The sequence below is a fragment of the Hippocampus guttulatus genome, chromosome 5, assembly GCF_054856545.1.
Source record: "Hippocampus guttulatus isolate MCC_2025c chromosome 5, RoL_Hgut_1.0, whole genome shotgun sequence".
NCBI classification, from domain to species: Eukaryota; Metazoa; Chordata; class Actinopteri; order Syngnathiformes; family Syngnathidae; genus Hippocampus; species Hippocampus guttulatus.
The window spans coordinates 14635552-14657928 of NC_141265.1; the positions used below are offsets into that span (position 1 = coordinate 14635552).

Genomic DNA, 22377 nt, shown 5'->3' on the forward strand with positions numbered 1-22377 from the left:
ACACTGGCATTGAAATGGGAGTCCAGAACATTCAGAGAGATACTCCACCCTCCCACTAAAATAAACACCAAAAAAAATGTATTGATCCCTCATTTTCCTCAGTCGATAAAGGAAGTTCAGTGAGATAACCTGCCACTTATAGAAGTGTAGCATTGCAGTATTGCCCGGCATTTCATTGGTTTTGGCATAGTGCCACTCTCACAAATATCTAGTCATTAGCCAATTTCCAATCAATTTAAGATGAGAAAATGTGCAACTATATGGAATCAAGACCAGTTTTATTTGCTATACAATCATTGCAGTTTAAAATTAAAGTTAGTCTTCAGATGACACAGGAGGGAAATAATTATACGATTGTACAATAATTTTCATGTCAGTGACCTTATAGTTTTTTTGGCACTCTCCTCTGTGCTTTTATGCCCCTGCAGTAATGGATTTAGTGGTTTCTCGTCTCACCATCAGTGTGGGTGAGGACCACCATGTGACTAACAGGCGGATGTCACGCTGCAAAGCAAATAGAAAGAAGCATTTATTAATAATAACAGTGCTAACAGTCCAGCATTGTTAAGGCCTGTATCAGTCATATCGCTGAGGGTTCCAAAGTATTTGAAACGAGGTTGAGAAAACATGAAAAAAAAAGCCTACTTGTACATATTGAACCATCTTTTGCTGTGTCATTTTTTTCGCTCCAAGGTTCGACCACACCCAGCTTTTGTGCAGACAGTGAAGGTCCATTCACCGTGCATTTATAGCAGCATGAAATGAATATTTCCTGTATTAGCAAGTATGGAACACTGCTTATATCATATTCCAAAAGGGGCAGACTCTTTTTCTTCGAAGTGCATATTGAGCATTCTTGTGTAAGGCTTCGGATAATGCTGAATGAAGCAGAAAGCATCACAGCAATTTAAAGAGATGATTTTTTAAAAATGAAAATGCAAATAAATGTTACACATGACTTCTGTTCGCATTCAGAGACATAAAGTAATCATTGCACCCGGTTACAATTGATTACGCTTAATAGGAATAAACAGCGGATTGTTTAAGAAAACAAATTTGCTCATTACTTTTATGGACAACAGGATTAATAGAGAGACAAAAGTTCAGTGCGATTTTTCCAGCCACATCTTGGTTGTAAACTCGGGCAATAGCACATGAAAGTGTAATTTAATGGTGTCAACTGAGCAAGTTATGAGATTGGCTTCCATAACAAGTAATAATATTTAGTAGCCTAACAAAAGAAATTACTTGCACAATTATTACTTTTGTACTTTAGTTTATGAATGATATTACTGTGTTGTTGGATGAAGGCAATGGACATACTGTATATGAATGGACTATCAATGCACCCGTAGCGGCTGCAGCCAGAGGGCAGCCATCTTACGTTGCCACTGACAAATTCTCGTAGTTTTTCACTAAAAACACTGTTATGTTACCATGTTCTATACTGGTATCCACGAATGGAGTAATGCAAGCTTTGGAAAAAACGAACGTCACTGTTTGCATCGACCGTTATCCCGGGATCGTGAATTGTGACTTGGTCAGCTTTACATTTCGCAGCGAATTTTGTCCCGATGGGCGTTGCTTTCATTTCAATGTTGATGGTTCTGACAACATGATGCAGACGGATCTTTGAATGGCACCCGAGTACCATCAAAATATACTCATATATCACATTAAAAATCTTTGATGAGGGGCTTTCCGAATCTGGGATCATTCAGTCAAATTGTTGGTCAGTTTGTGTCTCCTGTCTTATTGTTCAGCCTCTAGGTATTTTGTTTGTTTGTTTTTAGTCCTGCTAATCATCCATCCATCCATTTTCCGAACCGCTTGATCCTCACTAGGGTCGCGGGGGGTGCTGGAGCCCATCCCAGCTGTCTTTGGGCAGCAGGCGGGGGACACCCTGAATCGGTTGCCAGCCAATCGCAGGGCACACAGAGACGAACAACCATCCACGCTCACATTCACACCTAGGGACAATCTAGAGCGTTCAATCAGCCTGCCATGCATGTTTTTGGAATGTGGGAGGAAACCGGAGTACCCGGACAAAACCCACACAGGCCCGGGGAGAACATGCAAACTCCACACAGGGAGGCCGGAGCTGGAATTGAACCCGGTTCCTGCTAATCATTCACAACAAATTCTATTTAAATGCTGCAATGGGATGAAATTGGGGGACAACCTTATCGCGTTTGTCTTTTCTCAAGGACGGCCCAGTGTCTCATATGCTGAAGGAGATAAGAAAGGAAGCAGTGAGTCACCTTTCCCCACTGGATTGACCAGCTTTTATCACCTACCCTGAAGTATTCCTGAGCCAAACGAAAACTTCTTAAGCATAAAACACTATTCAGCCTTTTCCATCACTTAAGGATAGTTAGTGTGAAAATGTTCAGTAGTCTGATCACATCAATGGATTTGAGCGGTAAACTGTTCTGGCCACCAATATTAGCACCCATTGCAGAATACATACAAATGTATGACTGATCTCAGACAATGAGTTAATGAAGACAAACCAATACGGTTATTTCATTACAGCGATGAAATAAAACCTCTAAGGAAAAAAAAATACATCAAGTTAATCATGTTGGAGGACCCATTACGCGTGGCATGGGGCTTATCTACAGGTAGTGGAGGTCTGAAACATATCAAATGAGTCATGAACGGGCGGACTGGGGAGTCATTTACTTCACATACGCCATTTATATGTATATATATCCTCTGAAGAACTTGCATGCCCATTTTTGTTATTTTTTAAATGTTTATGTTAATGGGATGTCTGAAACATGACATGGGTGAAGATCATTGGGTTCCGACCATCACTGAGCAACCAAAGCACACAAAAAACACTTGAGAAAGAAGATGTTTACTCTTTTAAAATGGCCCGCAGAGTTCTGACGTCAGTTCCTCATAAAATAAGCTCAAATGCGTTTTCAACTGAAAGAAATCCTTCAAACTTTGACGAATGGAAAAGAAAGTGTGGGAAAATCTGTTTAAGTAATTCACAGACAGAAAAAGATGTCTGCGTGCAGGCGTCCTTGCTAAAGGGTGAGCAGTAAAAATCAAGGAAGGATGTTTTTGTTATCTTTTCTTCTTCTTTGAAAAGATGACACATAATTCAATTTTTCTTCCATGTTGGATTGGTTTACAATTCCTTTTTGTGCCAATCTGATGATGCAATTTACTTTGTAATGTCCCAGGCCAAGGGGTTCAACCAATTAGTTGCCGAGCCTACCACTCCGTATCGATGCCTTAAAAAAAATACCGGTACATTAAAAAACGTGTTTTGGACATCTCGTCCTCCAATTGGCCGATTTACAGAGAACCTTCAACGAGACCGTCTGCTGCCGTGACACGATTAAAATGTCCGGCGAGAGAGTACAAAAATAAACTGGCTGTGGATGAGAATATAACGGTTAGCCTCGTTAGCTTTGGCTATTTTGATCACCATGGGCCAGAAGGACCATGGGAATGTTCTTACAATATGCTATGCTATGGAACATGAGATGAGACCTACCAGCTCATCGAAGAGAAAAACACGCACGGGGCTCCCCCTAATTACAGAATACACACACATTCAGCAAATGGTTGGTGACTGTACCTAGTGAGACTACCAATGGTGTCATCAATCAATCAACTTTAACTTGAGTTTTATTACATTATAGTCACTACAACAACTTCAACCCCTAGAGAGTAAAGTACACACACCAAACTTCAATGTTGCCAATTGTGATAGCCAGAACTTGGCACCTGGGCGTTTTGCCATTGGTCCAACATGATCAACAATAACAAAAATAAATTGCTCAATGTTTCAATTATTTATAATTTGTTTTTAATGGGATGGTAAATTCTCCCTTTCAATAACTCCTATTTCCATGCTAGGAGACATAAGTCTTTGCTGAACTTCCCATAGATTACATAATTTTGGACCTTTCTGGCACCTGTGGTGGTTGCAGCTGGTACCCCAGCCAGTGTTGGGAAAGTTAATTTTCTATGCAAACTGGCTCAAAATGCAGAAAACAAAAATGGACAAGTGCTCAAAATGTACTTTCCTTCCTTTTGTGCCTCAATCTTTCGTAACGCTCCTCTGACAACATGAGGTCACTGTTGGAGCCAATCAAAAATTGCATTACATCAAATATTCATCTAGTTACAGTCGAACCCAATGATCCTTCCTACCTGTACATTGAACAACTAACAAAGCAGATTGATAGTAGCCTTAAACGTATATGGGACTTGTTTTGCATGGTGTATGCATTATTTGAGTTGCATTACAGCAGTAGCAGACTAAATGGAAAACAATATGTACCGTACTCATTTCTCTCTTGTTTTATAACAGCGCATGAGCAAATACAAAACTCATCTCTCATCTCGGACCGACACAATCATTGTGTCTGAGTGAGTACATTTTGTTTGTGCATCCTGTATGTTAATGCCACTTTTGTTCCTGAGGGACATACTGTTTGTACAGTATATGTATATGGAGGAGATGGAAGACGCCGTGCTCAATTTGATAAAGGATCACTCGTGATTGACAACAGTGAAATTTTCTAGATTGTTAATAAAGCAAAGAACGACAATGGATGATGGAGTTAACATTAATCAAATCTGACAAAGGGCTACCATTAAATTGACATTTAGAAAAGGGAATCACTTTCTCCCCATTATAGTTATACATATGTGTGTGTGTGTGTGTGTGTGTGTGTGTGTGTGTGTATGTGTGTGCGTGTGCGTGCGTGCGTGTGTGTGTGTGAGAGACAGAGACTGTCTGTCTTACACACAGATGTATTGGCAAACAAAAAACAGATGGTTTTCTGTGGTCTGTCACAAGGGAAGACAACCTTTCCTACATGAATACTTTGTGCGCACAAAATATTGAAACACATCTCATCTTAAATGAATGCTGAATTCCAGATTGCTGGTAAAAAGGAAACATTATCCCATTCAGAATTTACCAAGCATTCCAGTCAAACATCAACACAGATTCAATTACTAGGCCCATCCTGGGTCACAGGGTGACGGTGAAGAGTTTACTGAGTGCAAACAATAAAAAGTCAACTCAGTATATGAGCGCCTATACTATCAAATGGCTCTTGATTTCCCTGCAAGTTCATTTTCGAATATTCCTGGCGATGCCATCTTTTCGTCTATTTTCGCTTTCTGTTTGCAATATATTTGTTCATAACATGTAGCTCAAATTTATACATGTATTCTATCCCCAAGGAGTAGTGGGCAGCCATCGCATACCAGCAATTATCACTCACTCGCTTTTTTGAATGTGGCTACTAGCCATCAAAGTCATTTTCAGCACTGTTATAATTAGGACAGCGGCATGTTTGATCATTTATGCCTTACATCTGAGGCAATTATCTCAGTAACATATTCTAAAATGGTCTTGGAACAGCCCGCAGAGATGATCTGTCTTGTATGCTTTATTATCTCAGTAATCGTGTTGATGGAGAGTACAGTAAATATTGTGTGGATGTACTGGAGCTTAATTATGTTATTCAAAGCATATAAGATGAGTGAGACAGGGGTTTATCTTTCTGCACATTAACATTAGTAGAGTTGTTTCACAACTAATTTGGATTTGCATCTGTCCGTCAATCCATCATACAGTAAGTACATAGTCACCATCAGTTTGTCATCAGTTAAGATACATGCATTTGTCACTGAGAATTTAAAAAAAAAACTTTGAACAATAGTCAAGGGAACACATAAGTGGTGCACAGGTGGGCACGCGTGCTGAAAATATTGTGCGCACCAAATTCAATTATATTACTATCACTCCCAAGCATATTGAAGATCAGCCACCAGTGTGACTGCAGTCATGTCAGCTTCCATCGAAAATTCAAAGTCAAGTCAGTCTCAGCGAAGTCTCATCAGACCAGAGAATGTAATTATTACTTTATTTATATTTATTTATTATGCGGCAGCTTGTTCGTGTAGTCACAATTGTATGCAGCTTCCAAAAGTTCAGTACTATCAATATCTGCTAACATTAACTTTGTTTGTTTGTTTGTTTGTTTATTGAACATAAAACATATATACAGTAATAATTTGACAGAAAATAAGGTAGATAAAAAAAGTAAAAAGAAAGAAATCAATCTTCATTCAACACAGTTATTATGTTCAAGGGAGTAGGAAGAAGTAAAAAACTTATCTAGTCCTACCCCGTTATGTGATTGTATCTAATAAATCATTTTTATATCAATCAGAAAAGAAAAAAGTAAGAAGAAAGAAGTCTCCATTAAGGCTCATACTTTGCCCTTAACCGTGATATTTTTACAACTTTTGGTTTGTATCGGGATTATATACTTCCACACCCTGACACTCTTGTGTCAATTTTCTCTTAAATTCATAATGGATATTTATATACCTTTCTCTATTTATCAACTTAGTTCTGATTTATCATTATATTTAATGTTTTGAATTTATCATTTTAACTCTGATTGATGTAGGTTGTTTGTACTATTTTTTTGAATTTGTTTTTGAACTCAGCAAGCGATTTACTCATTTTCAGGTCCGTTTCGAGATTATTCCACAGATTAACACCTTTGATAGATACACTTCTTTGCTTGATGTTTGTTCTTGTTTTGAGTTTTTTGAATAAGTTGGTACCTCTTAAATCATAGCTGCTTTCTCGAATTTCGAAAAACTTCTGAATGTTTTGGCAGAGCAGGTTATTGTGTGCTTTGTACATTAATTGGGCGATTTTAAAGTCAACCAGGTCATAAAATTTCATCGTATTTAATTTGATAAATAGTAGATTTGTGGGTTCCGTATATTTTGATCTATTAATAATTCGAATTGCTTTTTTTTGTAGGTTGAGAATAGGGAGTGTGTTTGTTTTGCAGGCATTTCCCCATATTTCCACACAGTAGGTCATATATGGTAATAATAATGAAGTGTACAACGTGTACAAAGATCTCTTATTTAGCACTTCCTTGGTTTTGTAGAGGATCCCTACGGTTTTGGCTATTTTTCTTTTTACGTTATCGATATGTGGCTTCCAACATAGTTTTGAGTCTATTACTAATCCGAGAAACTTGGTTTCATACGCTCTTTCTATCTCAATTGAGTTTACCATAATTTTAGCTTGGTGTTTGATTGGTCTTGTGCCAAAAACAATTAACTTCGATTTTTTCAGGTTAAGTGACAATTTATTTCTGTCGAACCAGTTTTTTAATTTGTTTAATTCGTTTTCTACGGTTGTCAGGAGCTGTTTCAGATTTATTCCAGAACAGTAGAAAGTTATATCATCAGCAAATAGGACACATTTAAATTGTTTTGAGACCTTGCAGATATCATTTATATATAAGATGAATAGTTTTGGACCAAGCACTGACCCCTGAGGAACTCCGTGAGTGATTTTTAGTTGATTCGTTTTTTTATTGTTGAGTTGCACGTACTGATATCTGTTTTCTAAATAACTTTTTATCCATTTATAAGCTACACCTCTAATGCCATATCTTTCTAGTTTTTTCAATAATATACTGTGATCTATTGTGTCAAAAGCTTTTTTTAGATCTAGGAAAACCCCAACAGTAAATTCTTTGTTGTCTATATTAGTGGCTATTGCTTCCACAAACTCCATAACTGCCATTGAGGTGGTCCGCTTTTCCCTGAAGCCATATTGATTCTCACTTAACAGCGCATGCTTTTGTATAAAGCTATCAAGTCTGCGAGAAAATAGTTTTTCTAATATTTTTGAAAATTGTGGTAGTAGTGATATTGGTCTATAATTTGTAAACCGATGTCTTTCTCCACTTTTATAGATTGGAATAACTTTAGCAATTTTCATTTTTGATGGAAAGATACCAGCTTTGAATGACAGGTTGCATATGTGCGTGAAAGGTCGCACTACATATTCTATAATCTGCTTTATTATTGTCATGTCAATATTAAAGCAATCAGTTGACTTTTTATTTTTAAAAGTTTTTATAATATTTGATACTTCTTCTTGTTTTACAGCAGTAAGGAACATCGTGGAGGAGTTTTTTTCTACATATCTATCTATTTCAAACAAGTTTGTTGGATCAGGAATTTGTTTTGCTAGGTTACTGCCGATGTTGACAAAATACTCATTAAATTCAGTTGCTATTTCTGCAGTTTTTTCCAAGATAGTATTTTTGCCTTTGATAAAATACTCTGGATAATCCATTTTTTTAGGACTATTTCTGATTACTTGGTTAAGTATCTTCCATATTTCTTGTGTGTTACTTTTATTCTGCTCTAATAGTGCATGATAATGATCTCTTTTACTGGTTCTTATAATATTTACTAGTTTATTTTTATAGGTCTTATATATTTTTTCTGCTTCTTCAGTTCTCAATTTTAAAAACAATTTATATAAATTGTTTTTCTTTTTACATGCGTTTTCTATGCCTTTCGTTATCCATGGCTTACTTGGGTCTTTATACTTTTTGGAGACTTTAGTTAATGGAAAATGTTTATCATATAAGGAGATTATGGTAGACTGAAATACTTCAAACGCTGTATTTGGGTCTTCGTTTGAATAGACCTCGGTCCAGTTTTGTTTTTCTAGGTCTTGCTTAAAGGCGTCGGTGGAGCGTTGGGTTCTTAGTCTTATTTCTGTTATGCGAGTTGTTGACTTAGCTTTTCTATCAAAATAATTATGAAAAACTGCAAAAACAGGTAGGTGGTCACTTATGTCATTAATGAGAAGTCCACTTTCCATTTTATGGTCAATCTTATTTATAAATATGTTATCTATTAATGTGGCCGTGTCAACTGTTATTCTGCTAGGTTTCAGGATTACTGGGAAAAAGCTGTTGCTGTACATAGTATTTATGAAGTCGGTTGTTTTTTTGTGTCCATTTGGGTTTAATAAGTCAATGTTAAAGTCACCACATATTATTCGTGTTTTCTTATCGTTGTTGTAACTGAGCATATCTGTTAGTTTTTTATTGAATGTGTCAATGTCATTGGTTTTGATGATTAAAAAAAAAAAGAAAATATATATATTTTTTGGGGGGGTCGTCACGTACTCACGCCATGTTAAGCGTTACATTAACGGGATCCCACGACACACCAGCGCGACTGGCCGAAATTGACATCCACGGTAGCAGACCGGTGGCCACGTTCGTGGGTTGCTCTATGTGACGCCTTTAACACGTCGCGAACCCGTTCAAAGTGAAATTCAGCCAAAGGCTTTACTCGGTACGTAAACGTTTTTTTTTTTGTGAGGCTATTCTGTCACTGGGCAGGCCTGGCGTGTTAGCGAGCATTAGCATAGCCGATTGGAATTGGATGGCTTCACAGTAACTTCAACAATTTGACATCTTTAACGTGTGTGCTAACATAAATGTTGATTTAAGATACTTTATTTGTCCCGCAATGGGGAAATTTACAGTCAGAGTTCAGAAAGGATATCAGATATTTATAATTAACTTGGACAGGTTAGCTGAGGTGCATCATGACAAACGTTAATTGCACGTTAAAGTTAATCCCGGCAGCCTTTTGCGACGTAACGATAGATTTGACTTGTTTTGTCTTGATCCCGACTCTGGTTGGGGTGTTGATATTGCCGTCAACAACGTTCAATCGCTAATTAAAGCGAAGCGACATGCGCCAAAACATAATCATAGACGTGATGGGGGGGTTCGAGCGGCCCTCAAATGGAATGACCGTTTGGGAATCTCCCGAAATTCCATGCCGCCATGTCGCTGCTCACCAAGACGGTGCTTGTTATAGAGGAAATTGAATATTAATTTTATCAAAAGACGAAAAGGACTAGGAGGTGAACACGTTCTTTTTTTTACTTTGATATTTTTAGAGCTACAAAGTAACAGTCAAATTGTCAATGTGATATATATATTTTTTACCCCTGACTTCGTAACCTTTTTTGAGCGAACCACAAAGCTAAGCATCACCTCATCAGTATATCTTTCACTGCAGCTGCCACAGAATCAATTAATGCAAGTTAATGGATATATACGGTGAAGTGTCAAATCAAGTAGAGTGTACAAAATGGCTCATCCTTGCAGGAACAAAAAAAGAACAACCGTCACGGCCACACTCAACAAGCGTTCAGTACAGAAAAGGCTGAAGGGTACTTACAATCTCTGAAATAATGAACAACAGCTATCAGTAAAATTATTTTTATGTAGTCCTTAGTAGTGCCATTGCATTGGTGGTTCAATTTAGCCTCACCACACTAGCATTTTTGCTTGATAGTATCTACAGTAAATAGAGAACGTTTTTTGTTCTGTCACCAAATGAGCCGTTAGTCACATTTTTTTTCGATATCCATTCACATCCCCTAATTATCTTTGCCCATTCCACTGATGTTCTTCTCCATTACCTCTTATTTGGCTTGTCTACTGGTGAATACCGAATCATGCCTCCTAGACTTCATTCTTATCTTTCCTTTTACCCTTCTTCTCTCATCAGTGGGCTGCCACTTATTCCTGACATGGAAGCGGGGTTGGTGCCATATATAGTTCATAAAAGCATGAAAAGTAGCTGCTGCTTGTCATAACCTTTTATACTCACGCGCTGGCATGCTAACACAGCTTCAAGTCAAGTACAAGAAGTGATTACATGCATTACCGCCACCCTCAGGACAAAGTTGTCCTGCATGTCAGGCAGAAATCTTCAAATTCTTCAGCGTTGGTGAAGTTCTGGACTATGTTGAGCGTCTTTGCAGTCTTGTCTTTGAATTTTTATTTTTGAATTTCCTGCGTGTGTTATTTCTGACTTTCGTATTCCTAACGTACTTTGTTTCTTTTGCAGTAGTTCTGACTGTCTCCATTGGAAGAATCCCTTCCCAGTTTGAGAATAAGGTAGGAATGACCCTGGGCCTCTTACTGATGTGACCATGTGTGTGTCTATTGGCATGGGCTCCGCTGCCTTCGGGGTCGCTCATAGGACCCTTGTTTTTGAGCTGGGCATGTAGTTGAATGTGTTGTAAAGGACCTTAGCAATAGCACAGCCTCCATCACAGGATGTCTTCTTCCTTTCTTTGTCATCGCAGATGTGCTCTCTCTAAAGTATATCTTGCCTCAGGCTTGAGTTGAAGTTGTGGACATGTCGGAGCAACGTGGTCTGTTGTTAGACTACTTTTTCTGTCAATCCATCCCTGTTCCCAGTGGTACCTGGTAGGGCTGGGTGATATGGCTGAGAAGTAGATCATGATACAAGTATTTCATATTGGTCCGATTTTCGATAATTCTAGAATTTCCTTTCTTTTTTTTTCTTTAACGTTTCAAAATAAGGAAGATCAAAAAGGCTGAATGAAGGACATTTTATTTTAACATATCATATTTAACCTTTACTAGGAGCTCAACACGGCGGCCCGATTGTCCAGTGGTAAGCGTGTCAACCTCACAGTGCAGAGGTCGTGAGTTAAATAAATGGCCTCCCTGTGTGGAGTTTGCATGTTCTTCCCGGGCCTACGTGGGTTACTCCGGTTTCCTCCCACATTTCAAAAACATGTATGGCAGGCTGATTGAACACTCTAAATTGTCCCGAGGTGTGAGTGTGAACGCGGATGGTTGTTCGTCTGTGTGTCCCTTGTGATTGGCTGGCAACCGGTTCAGGGTGTCCCCCGCCTACTGCCCAAAGACAGCTGGGATAGGCTTCAGCACGCCTCGCGACCCGAGTGAGGATAAAGCGGATCAGAAAATGGATGGATGAATCTGGGCTGCGCGATATTGATATTATTGTGATATTTAATAATAATAATAATAATAATAATAATAATAATTTAACAATAATAATAATTTAATAGTAATTAAATGATGTGGAAAACAACTGTAAATAGCACTGCGATTTATCCATCTTGTATTTATATTGCACTTAATTGAACGGTGTTTGTTTGTTTTTTCTTCTTCTTTCTGCCTACATTCTTGCTGCTGGAGGCTGTAAATTTCCCCAGTGTGGGACAAATAAAGGATATCTTACCTTATCTTATTTATCCATCCACCCAATTTCTGATCCGCTTTATCCTCACAAGGGTCGTGGGGCGTGCTGGAGCCTATCCCAGCTGTCTTTGGGCAGTAGGCACAAAGCAGGGACAATTTGGAGTGTTCAATCAGCCTGCCATGTATGTTTTTGGAATGTGGGAGGAAACCGGAGTACACAGAGAAAACCCACGCAGGCACGGGGAGAACATGCAAATTGCACACAGGGAGGCCGGAGCTAGAATCAAACCCAGTACTCTGCACTGTGAGGTCGACGCGGTAACCACTGGCCTATATATACTTAATCACATTTTATGATCAATTAAGAAAAAACTTATCTCAATGTATTCTTAGTTAATTAATGAGGCTAATCCACAATCACAGATTTTTAAAAAAATGTTAAATTCAGTTATTTAGTATTTGTAATTGCTGTAGATATGGTTCACCTCTTAGATGGCGATATACAAAGTTGGATCTGATGGGTCAAAGTCAAATAAAGGCATACCATTCCATATCAAACTTATTGCATGTTTTTGTGATACACATTTTGCATGGGCTGTTTTAGCGATGACGATATATATTTTTTTGATATTGCACAGCCCTATTTTGCACTTTTACTTGATAATACCGTGTTTTTATGTTAAGTATTGTGTTTATTATTTTACTTTATGTTAACTGTTTTGTTAAGCACTTTATTACAGCTGCAGCTGTTGTGAATGTGCTATATAAATCAGGATGTATTGTATTGTACCCAGTAGTCTACTGTCGACACTAACCACATTGGTTATTAGGTGCACATATTGTTTGAGTATGCAACTATCTAGTTTACCGCTCCTATAACAGCAATCCATTTTTTTGCATATATACATGGTAAAGATGACTTTCAGAACTTCAAAGTGAGCTTCAGACAGGAGAGGAAATAGTATTTCACTGATGAAAATGGTTTGAAAAAAGACATTTCCAGTGAGCAGAAGCTTTATGGCTAAAAACACATCAGGGCCAGGGAAGTGAGGAAAAAAAAAACACGTTAAACTATGGTCAGCCCGAAATGAAACGTATGATCAGCCTGTTTCTTTCGCTGTCGACAGCAATTTCATGGCTGGGGAAAACACAATCAAAACGTAGCTACATCTTGCCTTTTTTCAAAAGTGTAATGGCTTGGGATCTATTTTCTTGGCACATTTTGGGCTTCTCTTTTTACTCAAGTGAGCGTTCTTTAAATGCCATAACTGAGCTGAATATTATTGCTGACCTTTATCCTTTTATGTCCGCGATGTCCTGATCTATCTTCTGATGTCTGCTTCGCACAGGTAATGCACCACGTTGCAAAGCTTTAATCACCTCAAACTGCTTTCTTGAACATAATAATGAGGTCACAGTACTGTACTGAAACGGCCACCCACCCCACAGGCCTCAGATTTCAATCCCACATCGTACCTTTTGGGATGTGGTCGTGAACGTGTAGTCTCCAAATCTCACATTTCCGATTACTGCCATCATGCCAATACGGTCCGATATGCTCAAAACATTTGACTTGAGCAATGATAAAGGATAAAAGCAATTTTGAAGGTGAAAGCAGATCCAACTCAACAGTTAACATGGTGTACCTTATCAAGTGCTGTTTGAGTGTATACAACAGTGGTGTGCCTTATAAGTGCCGTGTGTCAAGAGTTCTGAAGCAGCATTTCGTGATGTCTGGTGATGATTGCATCTGCTTTCCAACACGCCAAGTGCTCTTCAGGGAATTGTCTTGCTAGTCCAAGAATGATTCTGAAAAAAACATATGTATGTATGTATGCATGTATTTATTGATACATATTTATCTATTTATGTATCTATCTAATTATTCATTACTCTGTTAAAAAAGAGAAGCTTTTGTTATTCAGCAGCTCGCTAGTTGGGACTTGGTTTCTTGAAATAAAATAAGGATTGAGAGGAAGAAATTTCATCTATGCTGCATGCCATACATAAAGCATATTTGACAATAAAGATGACCTTGACCATGATAAGTTAAGAATAAATGTAGCTGGCTGTAGTCGAAGTGTATTCTTTCAACCATGTGCGATGACTTGTATAGTGACCTACGTTGTGCACATGTTTATGTATAACACGTGTGTACGGAACCCTTGATGTTTGACAGCCAGGACCTGCATTCCAGAGGCATAAAAGCAACCGGATTTCAAGTGCTTGCTGACGCAAATTCCCTCGCGCACCCGTGGCCTCGTATGTGCCAGTGTCTTTCGTGCTTTGTTTGTTTATTTGTTTGTTTCTTTGTACCCCCCACTCCACATTGTAGTGGCTGCATTGGCGTCACATCTAGACCATTTGGAGAGGCTTGTGGAGTGTTCATTTGATCCAGTAGTCCAACAGGACTCTGCTTTTTTTAATTGCGCATAAGTGAGTACTGGCCTCGAACACATTAACACTCAAGTGATATCTACGAAATGCCTTTGGCCACTGCTGCGCTATTTGTGTTTTCAATTTGGCTGTTGTCGTCTATTGCCACTCATTTTGCTTGTTGCGCTTCTCGCACTTGTTTCTATTTTGGGTGGACACATCTCAGCATTGCCCCTCTCTCGTTATTTCTTGAGCTGGACTGCGTTTGTGAGAATGACTTTGCATCACCTCTTATAAATTAAAAAAAACTGAGCACTGCTTGAATTTGAATTGTTTATCTGATTTGGCACTTGGGAAACGCGGTTTTCAATATTTTCATGGAATTAAAGAGGATTCCAGTGGGGAATGTTTTCATTGATTGCTCCCAGTTGCTCAACCTGTGGCCCAGACTGAATGGAAACTCTTAAGATTGTGGATGGATTCCACCTTGCTTTCAAGTTGAAAAATATCTTGATTAAACAAGCCACCTACACTTATGTATTTTTACATTTCAAATGTTTTTGTTGAGTGCAACCTCCCAAGTGAAGCCTTATGATCCTATTTTTGGACATTGAACCACCATATGTGAGCATATCAGACAAGCCATCACATCACCGCTCCTCAAAAGACATCATTTCATCCGGCATCACAGGATGTACCCTGCGTGGGTGATTTGGATTTCCCTTTTGGGTTTTTGTGACACTTTTGCTTGAAAGAAGCACAATGGTAAGAAAAGAAGGAACGTGAAGAGAAAAATGATCCATTTGAAGTTGCTGAAGAGCATGTCGACAGTTTGGAATCATCAATCTGAACAAATTGGAGGTGGAATAGCATCACAGAATGGATTGTGTCCAACTTTCCTCTGTGTGTGAACCTAAGTTGCTATTTTCAATCAAATAAACCACCTCAACCACACCCAACCAACCTGAAGAAGTGTTTTCTTTGGGTGACAAATGTTGGCATAAAAAGGCTACAGCCATTACTGTTTTTTTTTTCAGGGTAGAATCAAAGTACAGTACAATTCTGTATAGCTGTGTCGCCATCTATTACTTCTGCCAGTCGGGGTCTGGTGCCGAAGGAGCCCTGGAAGAAAAAAAACGACTCCCTTGTCACCCATTTTTATCAGATAGTATATTGCTTTTATTACTGACAAGGGCCTTTGCTTATTCACAGGCCACTATAACATCCAAATCAAATAAAAATCTTTCTTGTAGAAGTGTTGGTGGGGGGCAGTGTGGCTCATAAATGTCCTTTCTATTTTGTTCGGTATGTATGCTCACTATATGCTTTGGAAAAAATAATCTTATTGTCCAGAACTACGTTGGATTTACAGTGGTGGCGGGATTTAATCTTCAATTTGTGCATCATCTTGTAGCCTTGCTCAAATAAAATGTTCCCAGTATTGCTCTGAGTGAGAAAAGGCTATTGTAGGTGCTGTACCCATGAAACTGGGTGACGTGGGAGAGAATAAAATGTTTATTGACCTCGCACTTCATCCATGTCATTGTTAATGTCTTGTTTAATGGAAATTAAAGTTTCAGTTTTATTGTTATTTTCAAGTCTAGGCTCATTTTTTTTTCAATTGTACTACACTCCGTTCAAGGTTGATGCTCTATTTGTCGACCTCTTTATTCTACAGAAAAGGGGCTTTGCCAGAATGATGGAATGGAATGATCAGCCCCCCCCCCTTACAATCCCTACAGTTGATATGTTCCACACTCACCGTTTCAAATGCAAGGGTTTTCTGATATATATATATATATATATATATATATATACATACATATAGTCAACGTCTCTGTTCTCGACCAAATCGGTTTCCGACCCCAAAAATAAATAAATATATATATATATATAGATATATAATTAATATCACATACACACACGTGGTGAAAATATGGCACAACAGTGACATTGCCACGTATGTCACATCTTTCCAAAATGGAGATGTATGAAAAGACGAGAAGAAAATTGGTCAGGGTTGCATCCAAACCTGGCTACATTTGCAAAAACACACTTGTTATGGTCCAATGAAACCAAGGTGGAATGTTTGGGCCATGATTCTAAAGGGTATCTTCGGTACAAACTAAAGACTGCTCATCTTGAAAAAAAACAAACACCTTAACTACAGTGAAGGATGGTGGTGGCAGCATCATACTTTGGGGCTGTTTTTCTTCAGGTGGAACCGGGGCATCGGTAAAGGTCAACACTTGGCAGGTGGCAGGGTGTGTGCTGACTCCCATTTAACAAGAGTTGAAATGCCCTTGGTTGGCTCTGAACACCACCACATCCCCAGTTATAAAAGGGGGCGCATACCAAATTATCGCAGTTGACCTTTATTTACCCTTTTGAAAAGATGACATCTTTTTTTCAGTTGAGTTGTACAGGTTTTAGTTTGAATGTTTTTTGTTGGACTTTTTTTTTTTTAAATATCACAAAAACCTGGTGTTCCAACAGGGATATAGACTTGTTATCCGCATCTAGTTAGATGTCTGCAAAATATGGCCATGATAAATAATTTTATCAGTTGAGAATTTTGTTAGCCATGTCAAACCTAATTCTCAACACGGTAGCAGAAATAACTTTCACACCCAACCAGTTTACTGACTGAAGGCTGCCGTAGAAATGTGTTGTAGCATTTGAAACTGTTCAGTCGCCTTGGGAACATGAATTACCAATTGTTTCTAAATGTATATTTAGATCCCTTTTATATGGCAAAATCTGTTGCTCCAAGGCATGGACGTAGGCCTAAAAACTGAAGTCACCGTCACCCTGTCTCAGACTAACAAATTGAGACTGTATCAATCCCATCTCTGTTTGTTGCAGCCAAGTTGTGCTTTCCACTTGATGTAATTTAAGGCTTAATAGATCAACAATCAATTCCTCAAAATTGCCATAGTAAAAATAAGAGAAAATACTGTTGGTTTGAAAATGACCTTATTTTTGTAAAGCGGTTATACTTAAGACTCAGGTTCTGCTGGAGTACTACGCCGGCTTGACAGTCCTTTTCGCTTTCATTCATTTAACAAGGCAGTTAAGGTTTAGTTGTTCACAATATTGTTGCAAATTTCAATACAGCTACTTCCGTGAATCGAAATTTAATTGAGGAACGAGCAGGCATTTCCTTCAAACTTCACAATCAAGCCACTCATTTTATCTAGATCCAAAAAATATTTTCAAGTGCCGATAACTTTTATATCGCCTACTTCTGGTCACGCTTGGACAGTATCACACTGCTTTTGTGCTACGTGGTTGAGATTGTCTTACACATTTGATCACAGCGAGGTTTGGCTCAGCCTTTAGCAGTAGAGTCAGAAGGTATCAGTAGCTTTCTGAAGAAAATCCCCAGCAAGACACGGCAGAACATAGTTTTCCCCAATTACCATTGTTGTCTTTTCTTTCTGTTTTCCCACTGTCCTGCTGTGATTAAATTGGCTCAGAAATGTAATATCAGAAGTTTGACTTAATTCAATTCTTTCGAGGCAGAGGCCGGAGGCGAAAATGACTTTCCTTCACATGATAAATGGATAATCGTTTTTGGCATTTCTCATCCCAATGATGATTTAACCATACTCAGCAGCAGGCATGGTCAGCCCTGGGTAGTTGTTTGTTCAGCATCTAAGACTATGGTTTCTGACATCTATATTTTCATGTTTATCAGCTATTAGGGTGGCTACAGTGTAACGCAGAACCCATAATATGCACAAAATTAGCTTCTCTGTTGCCTAATTTTGTTGGTTTGATTTCCATTGCATTTAAATTTCATTTCACTTTTATAGAGTAGAACAGAAGTTGCTATTTTTTTCCACCACAAAACTATTCCTTCAGCTCGTGTGCGTCGTGGCTACACAGTTTCAAAATCCTTTCCTGTCATTTAAGTCTCCTGCTTATTGCAACGGAGAACGGTTAAAGCAGGTGGATAAAAAGTGTGACGACACTATTCACCTGATACCAGGTAGGTTTCCGGCAACAACAGGCTAACGCCACTGAAATGGGATCACAAGAGTGAATTTTACTGTTACAAGAAAAACACCACGCAGTAGGCTAAGTTATTTTAAACTGAAAAGAAAAACATATCCATAGATTGACGCAGCTACATTAAGGTGGTGGCTCACTGAGCTGCGAATGCCTGTGAAGGTAGCAAGCAGATGTTGGATTTTCCAACTTTTTGATTAATGTTGGCGGAAATCAGGGAATCGCCTCTGTCATTAGCGACATTTAGTGACTTTTAGCGATGCTTCAAGAAAATTAGCGAATGTTTGGGAAAGTGTTGGCAAAAGACACATGGCAACTATGATTGATTATTTGAGACAGTATTGAGGAGATTAACAACTATTTGGCACTCTTTTGCCACTGTTTGGGAACCTTTGGGATGGTTTGCCAACTCCTGTAGTAGCAGAATAGTAGTAGAATCTATGCACCCAATGAAAAGGGGCACAGACCTTCCCCAATATTCAGTTTTCTCCTGTCCACAGTTGATAGTCTGTTTTGATAATATGTTGTCTAGAACCCATAAAATGTAGTCGACTTTCAGCCACCAAATTGTCAGGTGCGCTCAGGATTGTGGAAAAGAAAATGCCCATGATCCACCGAAATGCCCAGCATGGCACAGAAACATCTTCCAAATTGCCAAACGAGGGTTGCACCGGCATGAAAATCAAGATGGGCCGTCCACAAATAGAGAGCCCTTTGTCAAAGACGATCCAAATTTAACTCCTTTGTTCTCAAAAAGCTGCTCAATACCAGCTCCATCTTAGACTCCTGACAAGCAATTGGGAAGGGAAACAAAGAACAGGAGTGTTTTTCTTTTACTCCTTCCAATTAATCTTTTCTTACCACCATCCTTCTTTGTAAAACGCCACAAGATGCATAATACTGTCCTTGGTAGCAGTAGTTTAAAGGGTATTATAAAAAAAAAAAACGAATATGCTTGACTGGGAACCAAATGGGACACACCGTATTTCTGTGTCGAGAATGTATGGTTTTTTTCACATTAGTTGGAGGAAAGGAGATGCTGACACAGCACAGATTTAGTGGAGGGAGAAAGTGTTGAGGAGAGAATAAACTAGTGCAGTCACTGAAAGGTGGGAATAAATCAGATCCCCTTAGCACTGAGGAATTGCAAGGCCTGGGAGACTTGAAGCGGGGTTGGACTGATGTTGATTGAAAGTGAAATCGGTTGTCTGTTGTTTATCGCCGCAGTTAAGATGTTAAGTAGCCTCATGGTATAGCGAGGGAAGAAATAAGATGGGCAGGGAAGGGACACGGAGGAGAGGAAAAATAATTATGGTAGACGAGGTTGACAGTTTAGGGGACTAAGTTGAGAGCTATACACTTGTGAGAATATTGACAACAGGGTCATAAAGTGGAGACAGAGTGAGATTACTTGTAAGAAAGAAGTAATGCCGATGTCAGACTACATCGAATGTAAACCGATTTTGAGCCGGCGGACGTGTCGCAGACAAACGAAGTGTCTCGTAGACGATTTGGGGTTGTCTTGACGTGTTGTAGCCCGTGACATGCGACATACTCAACGATTGGTCGTGAGGGTCATCTGGGAAGCTGAACGACTACAGAAGTCTAGCATGTCAGAATTTTTGTTTGTTTTGCCGCATAGCGTGACAAGATGTCATTATGATGTTGACGGAGTATGTGTCATGCTAGGTAGTAGAACGTCGAGAATGATGTGGACAAAATTTCATTGAGATTTTCATTCTAGAGAACTCAATATTGATAGAATACGATATGACTATGGATTCACGAAAACCAGTGGTATTCCGATGCCCCGCTTGCCTCGGATATCCATTCCACTACCTGGGCTGTGCAGTATTGGACAATGCCGATATCACACTGTTTGGAAAAAACAAAAAACAAATAGAAGAACATCTTTTTCTTGTAATTCTCAAGACCTGCTTACTCACTTGGATGTAAAATCATAGTTTAAGTCATCACTTATCAAGCATCTGCAGTGACATAGTGAACAGAATCACCTGTGGTATCGCAGCAATAAAGCAAGGTGAAACATTGGGACATCAAAAATATGATATTGTGTGATTGTAATAGACCCAATAGGGCTGGCCGATATATCTTTATTGCAAAAAATAAAAATGTCAGTCTTAGAGTCACTCTATTGCTTGATATTTTTCGATTAACAAAAAGCTTGTTTTCTTCCTTTTCAGTCAAACTGGTGTTTATTTGGACCCCTTAAAACAACAGTGCCTTAAAAAGAGAAATGCATACAACTTTCTTTTCATGTCCACACCACACATCTGCTTGAAGATGAGTCGGGCTCATAGCTATTGGCGTCATAAGTGTGCCCTAGTATGACGCCATGCTGCCACGGTTATTGCTGTCAGCTTCAAAAGAGCCAAGAACGGCATCCACTGCTTGCTGTTTAAGCTTTAATCTTCTCCAGGACAACTGAATGGAATGGAGGCAGATCCCTAAAATAGCACAACATTATCTCAAAATCTTCTCAAACTGACATTCACGAGCAGTTGAAAGCGTATGACCTTTACGTCCCTAAGCCTTCTCCTAACAAAGTGACGGTACATTTACATGACAACCTCTTATAAAAATGGTCCGGAATGTCTGTGTTTTTCTTTGCGCTTTTAAATCCAGTATTTTCACGTCGCTGGAGAAGCTATGAGCACACATTGTACGATAACGTCGACAGATTTTAAGGCTTCATAGCGCCGTTATTGCGCTGTCGTCCCAATGCCTTCCTCTCCCCCCCACCCCCTGCCTTTCTGTTTGTACGCTTTACAAACCAATATGCTCACCCTCCCTCTCTTATTGAATTGAATGTCGCCTAATCCTCTCAATCTAGCAGAGATATCATGTTGTATTTGATATTATTAGTTTTTAGAGATGTACGTGTCCCCTGATCTCTGCTCTCCTCACTCCAATATGTTGAGTCAATAGATGGCCTTGAAAATTTATCATTCTAATTCTGAGAGTGTCTTTCCTTGCCGTTGAATCCAATCACCTCCATCTTCTGGGAACAAGTGTGTGCAGTGTTTAAGGAAATAAATAAATAAGAGAGAGAAAGATCTTACGCTTGTCGGCTAGTAACTGAAGATAAATCTTTTCAAATGACTTCTAGAAATGTAATTGAATTGGTCCTGTGATCCATTTCCAAACCCTTGAGGCTTCAGCCTTGTGATCGCAGAGACATCTTATTCTCCTCTGCCGAATGCCTATGTCATACTTAGCTCATCTCTGACTGCTTTGAAACCACAAAAGTTTTTTTTTCTTTCTCCTGCCGTTGATTCAGAGAATGCCAAGCGGTTTGGGTGTGAAAGAGGAAATTCAGAAATTAATCTGGAAATCCCAGAGGTTTTGCCGTTGTATTGCTTCTGATGGAATCGGTGCGCCCGTGTTAATAATGCTGATATGATGGCTGAGAAATTGGTTGCCTCTGGCCTCATTCTGTACAAAACAATGCATAAGCAATAACCCCACATATTGCAGTCATTGTAAATTTGGAATCGGCTAGTTTGGTAGTGAGATTTACTTTTTCTTGACCAACTGTCACCACCTGTGGGAGAAACAAGACATGAGAAGTAAACAAACAAACAAACAAACAAACAAAAACAGCCAAGACCCAACTTTGTACAAATTTTTTGCATTGGCGTTAATGTATATGAATGGACTATCCATGCCACTTACCCGCCATAGCGAGACGTGAAGCCACTGGCGGCCAGCTTAAATTGCCACTCGCTAAGCGCACCTCTCTTGAATACCTTCATTTCTCTGCAGCATCCCTTTGATAAGGACAAATCAATGGAGAGGTTTTACACAATTAGTATTTCTGGAATGAATGTGTCTAAAGCAGCAATACTCAATTCTAAATCTTAAATGGCCACAAGGCAATTTCTTTTTCAATGACTCAAATGTCCATTTATTGAGGTCAGTCAATGCAATATCGCTGTAATATACAAAACTAAAATATGAACTCAAATACAATATAATTTGATCTATTTTGAAATGAAATGAATAGTTGAATAAAACTGATAGGGGGTTGCTTAATCGTAGCTGCTATTTCCTCTTTTTGTTTGCCATCAAACATCGTCTA

At 38.9% G+C, this 22377-nt stretch overlaps 1 protein-coding gene across 1 annotated transcript in view; it reads left to right on the forward strand.

The window, feature by feature from the left end:
* The first annotated feature begins 9062 nt into the window (after positions 1 to 9062).
* Positions 9063 to 22377, forward strand: part of gpat2 (glycerol-3-phosphate acyltransferase 2, mitochondrial) — a 68262-nt gene continuing 54947 nt past the window's right edge. Inside the window, exons 1-2 of the mRNA XM_086112171.1 lie at positions 9063 to 9180; positions 10756 to 10805. The gene's annotated coding sequence lies outside the window, so the exon portion shown is untranslated. The remainder of the gene's footprint in view (positions 9181 to 10755; positions 10806 to 22377) is intronic.